General features: G+C 45.7%; 1 long non-coding RNA gene across 5 annotated transcripts; it reads right to left on the reverse strand.

Moving 5' to 3' along the window:
• Positions 1 to 3,684: 3,684 nt before the first annotated feature.
• LOC109779146 (uncharacterized) lies at positions 3,685 to 8,160 on the reverse strand. Of its 5 annotated transcripts, none has more exons than XR_012190194.1 (5): positions 7,710 to 8,160; positions 7,199 to 7,345; positions 6,974 to 7,106; positions 6,535 to 6,685; positions 3,685 to 5,797 (listed from the first exon to the last, which is right to left on the reverse strand). It is a non-coding gene; the product is annotated as an uncharacterized lncRNA (long non-coding RNA). The 5 variants fall into 5 exon arrangements; XR_012190191.1 differs by having other exon boundaries at positions 6,535 to 6,682; positions 7,710 to 8,077; XR_012190193.1 differs by having other exon boundaries at positions 4,686 to 5,765; positions 6,535 to 6,682; positions 7,710 to 8,109.
• Positions 8,161 to 8,418: the final 258 nt, after the last annotated feature.

Below are 8,418 nucleotides of genomic sequence, written 5' to 3' on the forward strand. Positions count from 1 at the left end.
AAAACCCTAATGTCACCTAGATACTCCAATGTCACCTCAAGTATCCGTGGGTATGATTATACGATATGCATCACACAATCTCAGATTCATCTATTCAAACCAACACAAAGTACTTCAAAGAGTGCCCCAAAGTTTCTACCGGAGAGTCAAGACGAAAACGTGTGCCAACCCCTATGCATAAGTTCACAATGTTACGGAACCCGCAAGTTGATCACCAAAACATACATCAAGTAGATCACGTGAATATCCCATTGTCACCACAGATAAGCACATGCAAGACATACATAAAGTGTTCTCAAATCCTTAAAGACTCAATCCGATAAGATCACTTCAAAGGGAAAACTCAATCCATTACAAGAGAGTAGAGGGGGAGAAACATCATCAGATCCAACTATAATAGCAAAGCTCGCGATACATCAAGATCGTACCACCTCAAGAACACGAGAGAGAGAGAGAGAGAGAGAGAGATCAAGCACATAGCTACTGGTGCATACCCTCAGCCCCAAGGGTGAACTACTCCCTCCTCGTCATGGAGAGTGCCGGGATGATGAAGATGGCCACCGATGATGGATCCCCCCCTCCGGCAGGGTGCCGGAACAGGGTCCTGATTGGTTTTTGGGCGCTACAGAGGCTTGCGGCGGCGGAACTCCCGATCTATTTTGTTCCCCAATGTTTTTAGGGTATATGGATATATATATATATAGGCGAAAGAAGTTGGTCAGGGGAGCCACGAGGGGCCCACGAGGATGGGGGGCGCGCCCAGGGGGTAGGGCGTGCCTCCCTGCCTCGTGGCTTCCTCGAAGCTTCCCTGACGTCTACTCCAAGTCTCCTGGATTGCTTCCGTTCCAAAAGTAACTCTCCCGAAGGTTTCATTCTGTTTGGACTCCGTTTGATATTCCTTTTCTTCGAAACAATGAAATAGGCAATAAAACAACATTTTGGGCTGGGCCTCCGGTTAATAGGTTAGTCCCAAAAATAATATAAAAGTGTATAATAAAGCCCATAAACATCCAAAACAGATAATATAATAGCATGAATACTTCATAAATTATAGATACGTTGGAGACGTATCAGGCACTTCAATGGCAAGCTGAGAAGAGGATTCAACTCCATCACGATTCTAATTGCTTGGGCCCTATGGAAGCAACGCAATGCATGAGTGTTCAACAATGTTTCGAGGCAAAGATCGGCGGCGCAACTTAAGGCAGAGACCCTAGATGAGATAGATGATTGGAGGGAGGCCGAGCTAGGCGGAGCTGGTGCTTTAGATTCTTTCGCGAGAGAGTAGCCGTAGTTGCTAGGGCGTAGGCGTTGTGTGGGTTCTCCCTATGACTTGTTCGCATCTCGTCAGGGCTCTTGTACATATTATTCTGCCTTCTATAAAAATACGGTATGTCATTGGCATACTCTCGAAAAAAAGAGATTTGTCACTCTATATATTTCTCCCCGGCCTCGCTTTTCGGTGCGCCGCTGGTTAACAAAGACCCCAGAATGGTGCATTCTTCTCACTGATGAAAAGTACAGGAATCTGCACACCGAGTACAACAACCCACCGCGTAGAAAACTGTCAAAATGAACCAACTACTCTCCCCACAAAAAAATAAAATAAAAAATGAACCAACTACTCGCTGTCTGATCGAGCGTGCGAACTTTCAGAAACTGATTAAGTTTGTCCCCTTCTTGAGCAGACCGGTCTGGTGGTTTTCCTCGCTAGGACCGACCGCGGTGCGCGTACACACTCTACTGAGTAGTGATGCCTCTACGACTTTACATCATAGTTTAAAAGCCGAACCGGTGAGATTGTCGGCTCAGGATTTTACCGATCGAACCGCTGGTTCGTCGATTCAATTGCTATTTTTTAGGGCACAAAATAAAACATATTTTATAATACTATGGAGGAAAAACAGTTCAAAGGAGTTGAGTTCCTTTAATTGGACATCAACGTGGCCTTGACGAGTTGGCTAATGGGGTGGATTTATGCTTCGGCCTCTTATCCAAGCGACCAGTGATCGAATTAGTTAGTCTTGCAGGTTAGTATGATCGGAAAGACCAATAAAAACGTACTGCTCAAGATGGCATCAAATCGGTTCAACACTCGTGGTGACTCTAAATTAGGTCAAATTTTAGCATTTTGGACGAGAATTGGAGGTGTCTTGCTTACGCGCTCCCAGCTCCGGCGATGTGTCTTGCATATCGCGGCGATGCCGACGATACACAATGACGCGTTCGCGTGCAAGTTTGATTCAGATTCAACTTAACCTTTTGGCAATAGATTCGTGCAAGGCTTGCAGAGTGATCGTCCCACTGATACCACTTGTTTATCAAGCCTCCCAAATTGCCATGATAGCCTCTAATCTTTTCACCCTTTCTAGCAAAACCGTTGTTTGGCTATGTTACCGCTTTGCTCAGCCCCTCTTATAGCGTTGCTAGTTACAGGTGCAGTTGCAGGTTGTTCCATATTGGGACATGGATATCATGGGATATCACAATATCTCTTATTTAATTAATGCATCTATATACTTGGTAAAGGGTGGAAGGCTCGGCCTTATGCCTTGTGTTTTGTTCCACTCTTGCCGCCCTAGTTTCTGTCATACCGGTGTTATGTTCCTTGATTTTTGCGTCCCTAACACGATGAGGGTTTATGGGCCCCTATTGACAGCTCGCTTTGAATAAAACTCTTCCAGCAAGGCCCAACATTGGTTTTACATTTGCCATAATAATACTTGAACTAAATAATTAATTGGCATAGGGCGTCATGAACCCGAGGATTCTTTTCTCCATACAGGGCGGGGCCAGTGCTGATGGTGTTGGTCCCAAACGGGTAGACTGCGGGGCCACCACGGGGCAACCCGAGGTTCTGGTTTTACTCGTAGGATGTCCCATCCGGGCGTGGCCTGAGACGAGATACGCGCGGCTACTATCAGGGTGTCGGCACGCCGGGAGGTCTTGTTGGATTAGTTTTACCATTGTCGAAACGTCTTGTGCACCGGGATTCTGATTCTGATCGGAGGGTCCCGTGATGGAGGATTGTCTCCGCGGATCGTGAGCTTGTCATGGGCTAAGTTGGGACACCCCTGCAAGGTTTAAACTTTCGAGAGTCGTGCCCGCGGTTATGTGGCAGATGGAAATTTGTTAATATCCGGTTGTAGAGGACTTGAAGTAAATTCAATTAAAATACACCAACTGCGTGCGTAACCGTGATTGTATCTTTTCGGGGAAGTTCGAGAGGAGAACACGGTTGGGTTATGTTTGAACGTAAGTAGTTCAGGATCACTTATTGATCATTATTAGATTGCGACTGTTGCGTAGTTTCTTATCTTACTCCTGTACTCGTAAGTTAGCCACCATACAATGCTTAGTCGCTTGCTGCAGCCTCAACACTTATCCATTCCATACCCATTAAGTTTTGCTAGTTTTGATACCCATGGTAATGGAATTGCTGAGTCCTCGTGGCTCACAGTTTACTACAACAACAGTTGCAGGTAATGCGATGTTCATGACGTGAGAGCGATGCTTGCTTGTTTGGAGTTCTTCTTCTTTGATCAAGGAAAATAGGTTCCAGATCAGGGAGCCTGGGATTAGTTTGGGTGGTTGTCTTTTATTCGTTTGACTTCGTCCGTAGCCGGACTCTGTGTTCATCTTGAATGATTGTATAACTTGATGATATTTGTGTGACATTGTGGCGGTTGTAAGTCAAAGCTCGTATTCTATCTATTCAGTACATGAGATGAACAAAGATACAACCAATCTTGCGATCATACCAATATGCGCTTATGCCCCAAGTCGTGCCTCGACACGTATGGAGTATAGCCGCATATTGGGCGTGACAGGTCATGACTGCCACGAATCTCAGGGCTATTATCTTCAACCAGATTGTTTTGTTCAGCAGAGTCTGCATTGCCAGTGGCTTCCACAGGTGCAGAGAGCCCTTCATCCACTATGTCACTACTAGTGTCTCCATCACTCTGCCCGACTGACATATTTTGCTCAACTGAAAGGGCAGTCATGTCGGGATCATCAGGTGAAGATTGCTTCCCCATACTTGCAACTTTCTGGTTAGCGGACATACCGCACATGCTATTTTCAGTTTGCTGGTGGCTTAGTAATGGGTACTCCATGTTAGACACAACATCCTTGGCATGTTCTGTTCGTTAACAATTCCCTGCAGGATGTTGTGAGCTGGACACATCCTCCTCCATGTTCGCAACACGCTGGACATCTGGAGACTAGCAATCCGGGTTGGACACAACCTCCTGAATATATGCTGATTGCTGGCTGTTCCCTGACGGATGCTGTGTGTTAGACACAGCCTCTTGAACATCTGAAATTTGACTTTTTTTCTGGAGGTGCATGCAACTCATGGAATTCACCCTGTCTGATATTTGAATGTTGATGATTGTCTGCAGGCTGGTCTTGTTGCTCAGGGGTATTATCTTCTGCAGGTGCATCAGATGAACGGGCTGGAGATTGATGATTCCTTGGCACAGAATTCCCCTGCTCTGCATTGATCGATCTGTGGTCACGAAAGCTCAACAAAAGTGCACAGCCCATTTTTTTCACACAACACAGGCTGCTTGATTTGACCTTTTGTAGCCAATTTGCTACAGGTCCTTGAACAAAGAATCCAGCTAAAATTGCAAAGGAGATCCAAACTATGAAGAAAATAGACACCACAAAGAATGATGTTGCTAAGTCTCTACAGCATCCTGCAGCATACGCAACAATTAGGCACAGTAGGTCCACTAACACACATACAATCACTGCTTTGGTCCTTATTCCATGTCCACTCAGTTTTGGGCTCAGAAGCAGTATGATTATGACCAAAGATGCCACGAAGGAAGTTGAATTGGAAATGATGAATATATTATAACGACCAAGGTAGTTACTCCGGAGAACAGAAGTACTCGGATGATGCTTGTAAGGAGGAAAGGCCATATGCACTTTATTAGAACCATGGTCATTTTCAGCCCAAAAGCCGCCCGGTGGATTCAATCCTGCTTGGTATGTGATAGTAGCAGCAAAAATTACAAGCGTCAAAATGAACTTACGAGCCTCCTCAACGGCTGTCTCTAGAGGGATGCTCTCTTGCCTGCCAAGGGAACTCTGTTGGTTTAGAACACTATTTATCATTGTCTGCAGATTCTGTTTCAATTCTCTTGGAATAAACCTTGTGGATACTAGGGTACGGATCCCAACATATATGATAACAGCAAGGACTAGAACCAAGATGTAAATGGATGACTTGAGTGTCCTGCAACTTCCAGCAGCATAAGCCCCCAGCAGGCTGAATAGGTCCAGTGTCATGGTTAATTGCATTGAATGGAGCCACATCCTCTGATTTGTCACACTCTTACTGAGAAGCAAGATGATTAAAACAAGAGATGCAGCGAAGGCTGCTGCATTGCAGTAAAAGCACACCTCATATCATTCAGAAAAGCCATCATGCATGACAGGGTCACCGGCATCATGACCATCCTTGTTTAGTATCCACGATCCCCCTGGTGGTGTTAATCCAGCATTGTATGTCACACCAACTGCTAGGACTCCAAGCAGTACCAAATATTTACGATGTCCCCACAAGAGCTCAAAAGCATCATTGATCCTGGAGCTGGATTCATGGCTAGGGGGTAATAAATTTCCGCTGGATGCGGCATTGGGTGTTTCGCTGTCTGCCATGTGGTGAAATTGCAAGTCTCAGGCTTTCAGTTGCTTTCTATTCCTACATCTGGAGCATCGGTTAACAGTTTCTTGGATGGAGAAGATATCTGAAGGATTCAGAGATAATTCAAGGATGGTTCTGAACAAGAAAAGGCAAAGAAGGTTGCTAGTAAGATGGACTTGGTGAAGTCTGTGTCCCAAAAGAAAACAACACAAAAGAGAGCACGTTAAAGGCTAACTTGCATGCTAGACCCCAACAATATGAATTATTTTTTCAAACAGTAACCACCATACGAATTATTAGCTCATGTTCACAGAGTTCTCCAGAAAAAAAGGTGGTTAATGTTGTACTAAGTTGGCCCCAATCAACTATCAGAGTCTATACTGGGTTGGTGTTAAAAGACGAAAGCAGATTGTCAGTCTATTAAGATCTTAAAAGGATCAACCCCGTTGTATATACTGTAACTAGATGAATTTCCTGTCTCTACATATTACAATACATATGTTCATGTTTGAGCATAGAGTTCTATTGGTTATACAATTTTAATGTTTATGGTTGGAAATTAATTGTGTTTCTCATCCAACAACAACATCATATACATGATTGAACTTTACTGTCATAATCCGACCCCACCAAAATAAGTGATCTAGAATCTAGAATCTAAAAACAAAGGGAAATATCTAGAATCTAGAACTACTTGTCTTATATGCGATTTCCCTTTGTTTTTCTTCCAACTGCTATTACCACATAGCACACATAAGACAAGTAGTAATACTTGTTGGTGGAGACACTAACAGATTCTACAGGGTAACTAGTAAAATTAATTGCATTCAATGGTAAGTTACACGCATCTAAGAGAAAGTAAAATAGTATACCTGGCATGGAAAGCATTGCAATGGTCAGTCACACGGGAAGGCTGCCCGCATTCGCCATAAACGGTTGCAAGTGAGCTTGTATCCAGAGCGATAACCAAAATGGTGGTCCAGATATTTCCCTTTGTTTTCTCTGAATACCTAGATCTGACTGCTATCACCAAAAAAACACACATATATAAATAAATGTTAGTCTGTCGGAGAACTAGCAGCTGCTTGTTTTTTTAGATAATGCCAGATTACGTTTGGTAACTAGTAAGACTAACTGCAAGTAGGGAGGTTCAATAGGCGATGGAAATAATCAATGGCGGACTTAAGATCGCAGTGTTGGGGGGGGGGGGGGGGGGGCACAGATTTCATCTATTCAAAATTTGTGAAAAATGCACTACAAATTGTATAATTAATCTGGATATCATCATAAATTTAAGTATCTGAATCATACCTGAAACGGGAAAGCGGCGATGCAATGCTCCTCACATACACACAGTCACACTTAATGAGCAATCATACATCAGCCCCTAGCCGAGGTTGCAGGTTTGAGCATGTGCCCAGATCAGGGCAACTAGTAAGATTAACTGCAAGCGGAGAAATGACAGAAAAATTGGCAATGGAACTTATGTATCCATGTCGAAGAGCCGAGCACAGGAAGAGAGAGTGAGAATCGTACCTGAAATGGGAAAGCTTTGCATTGCTCAGTTGCTCGCTTGGAATGGCTGCCCCGTTAGCCGAGCTGAGGTTGCGGCTTTGAGCTTGTATCCATAGCGACGGCTGCTGCTCAGACTAGTGAGGGACACCTTGTGTGCTTCACAGATAGCTGAGCTCTCCCAGGGTTAGTAATGGTGTGAACGGTGTGTGGACAGTGAACACAAAGAGAGGGGGAGGCCGGTGAAGTCAGCTAAACAAAGGAAAGAAACAAGCTAAGACCCCACAGCAATGGTGAGGCTATCATCATCTGATAGCTCATTTGGTTGGAGTTGGTCCCAGTCATATCAAGAAACAGTCGGCATCCAGATTAAACAAGGGAATGTATGATCTCCTCATGGCCACTTTGGAGTTACTCCAAAAGTAATGAACAAACACGCACCTCAACAGTTAAATACCCCGGCATCGAGCTGGGCTGCTGAATAAGTAATTTGGTTTGGAACGCATAGATAAGCAGGAATTAGCCAGTAGAATACCTGGTATGGTACCAGGAGGCAGTGAAACGGAATCTGTGGACAGCGATGGCAAGCCGGAGAGGGTGTGTTAACTGCTTGACAAACCATCATCGCAGAAAGCCGGAACGTACTACCATCATCATCCACTTGGCTCCGGCGAAGTCACCTCCGACCTCCCCCCTGGCGCCTCGAGTGTCTTGGCTCTTCTCCACCACCAGGGCACTGGCCACGCTAGGTAGGTAGAGTAGCTAGCTAGCAGCACTGGCACAGTCGCTAGTACGGTCGGCTCCGCTGCCGGCGCCCCGCTGGCCGCTGAGGCATTTGTTCGAACACCAGACGGGCACTGCGCACAGCCGGGCGGGCCGGCCGCGGCCAGGGCCTAGAGCCTCGTTGAGCGCCTTAGCCTGCCGACCTGCCAGACATAGAGAGAGTAGCATAGCAGCAGCGTGCATCGATCCCGTCCCGTCCGACCGGCGCTGGGGGGCCCCGTCGACGTCGAGAGGGCCATCCATTCCCCCCGGATCGCCGTCTCTGGACGAGTCATTCGTTCGGACGTCACAAGCAGTTTAAGTGATGACGTCAGGTCTCGAGTGAACAACTCGTCACAGCCTCCGCCACCTACCGCTCTATTTTCCCTGGCCTCGCTTTTCAGTGCGCCGCTTGTGCACAAAGGACTAGAGCGGTGCATTTTTCTCACTGAGAAAGTGCAGGAATCTAGGAGTAGAAAAAC

The sequence above is a fragment of the Aegilops tauschii genome, chromosome 7 (assembly GCF_002575655.3).
Source record: "Aegilops tauschii subsp. strangulata cultivar AL8/78 chromosome 7, Aet v6.0, whole genome shotgun sequence".
NCBI lineage: Eukaryota > Viridiplantae > Streptophyta > Magnoliopsida > Poales > Poaceae > Aegilops > Aegilops tauschii.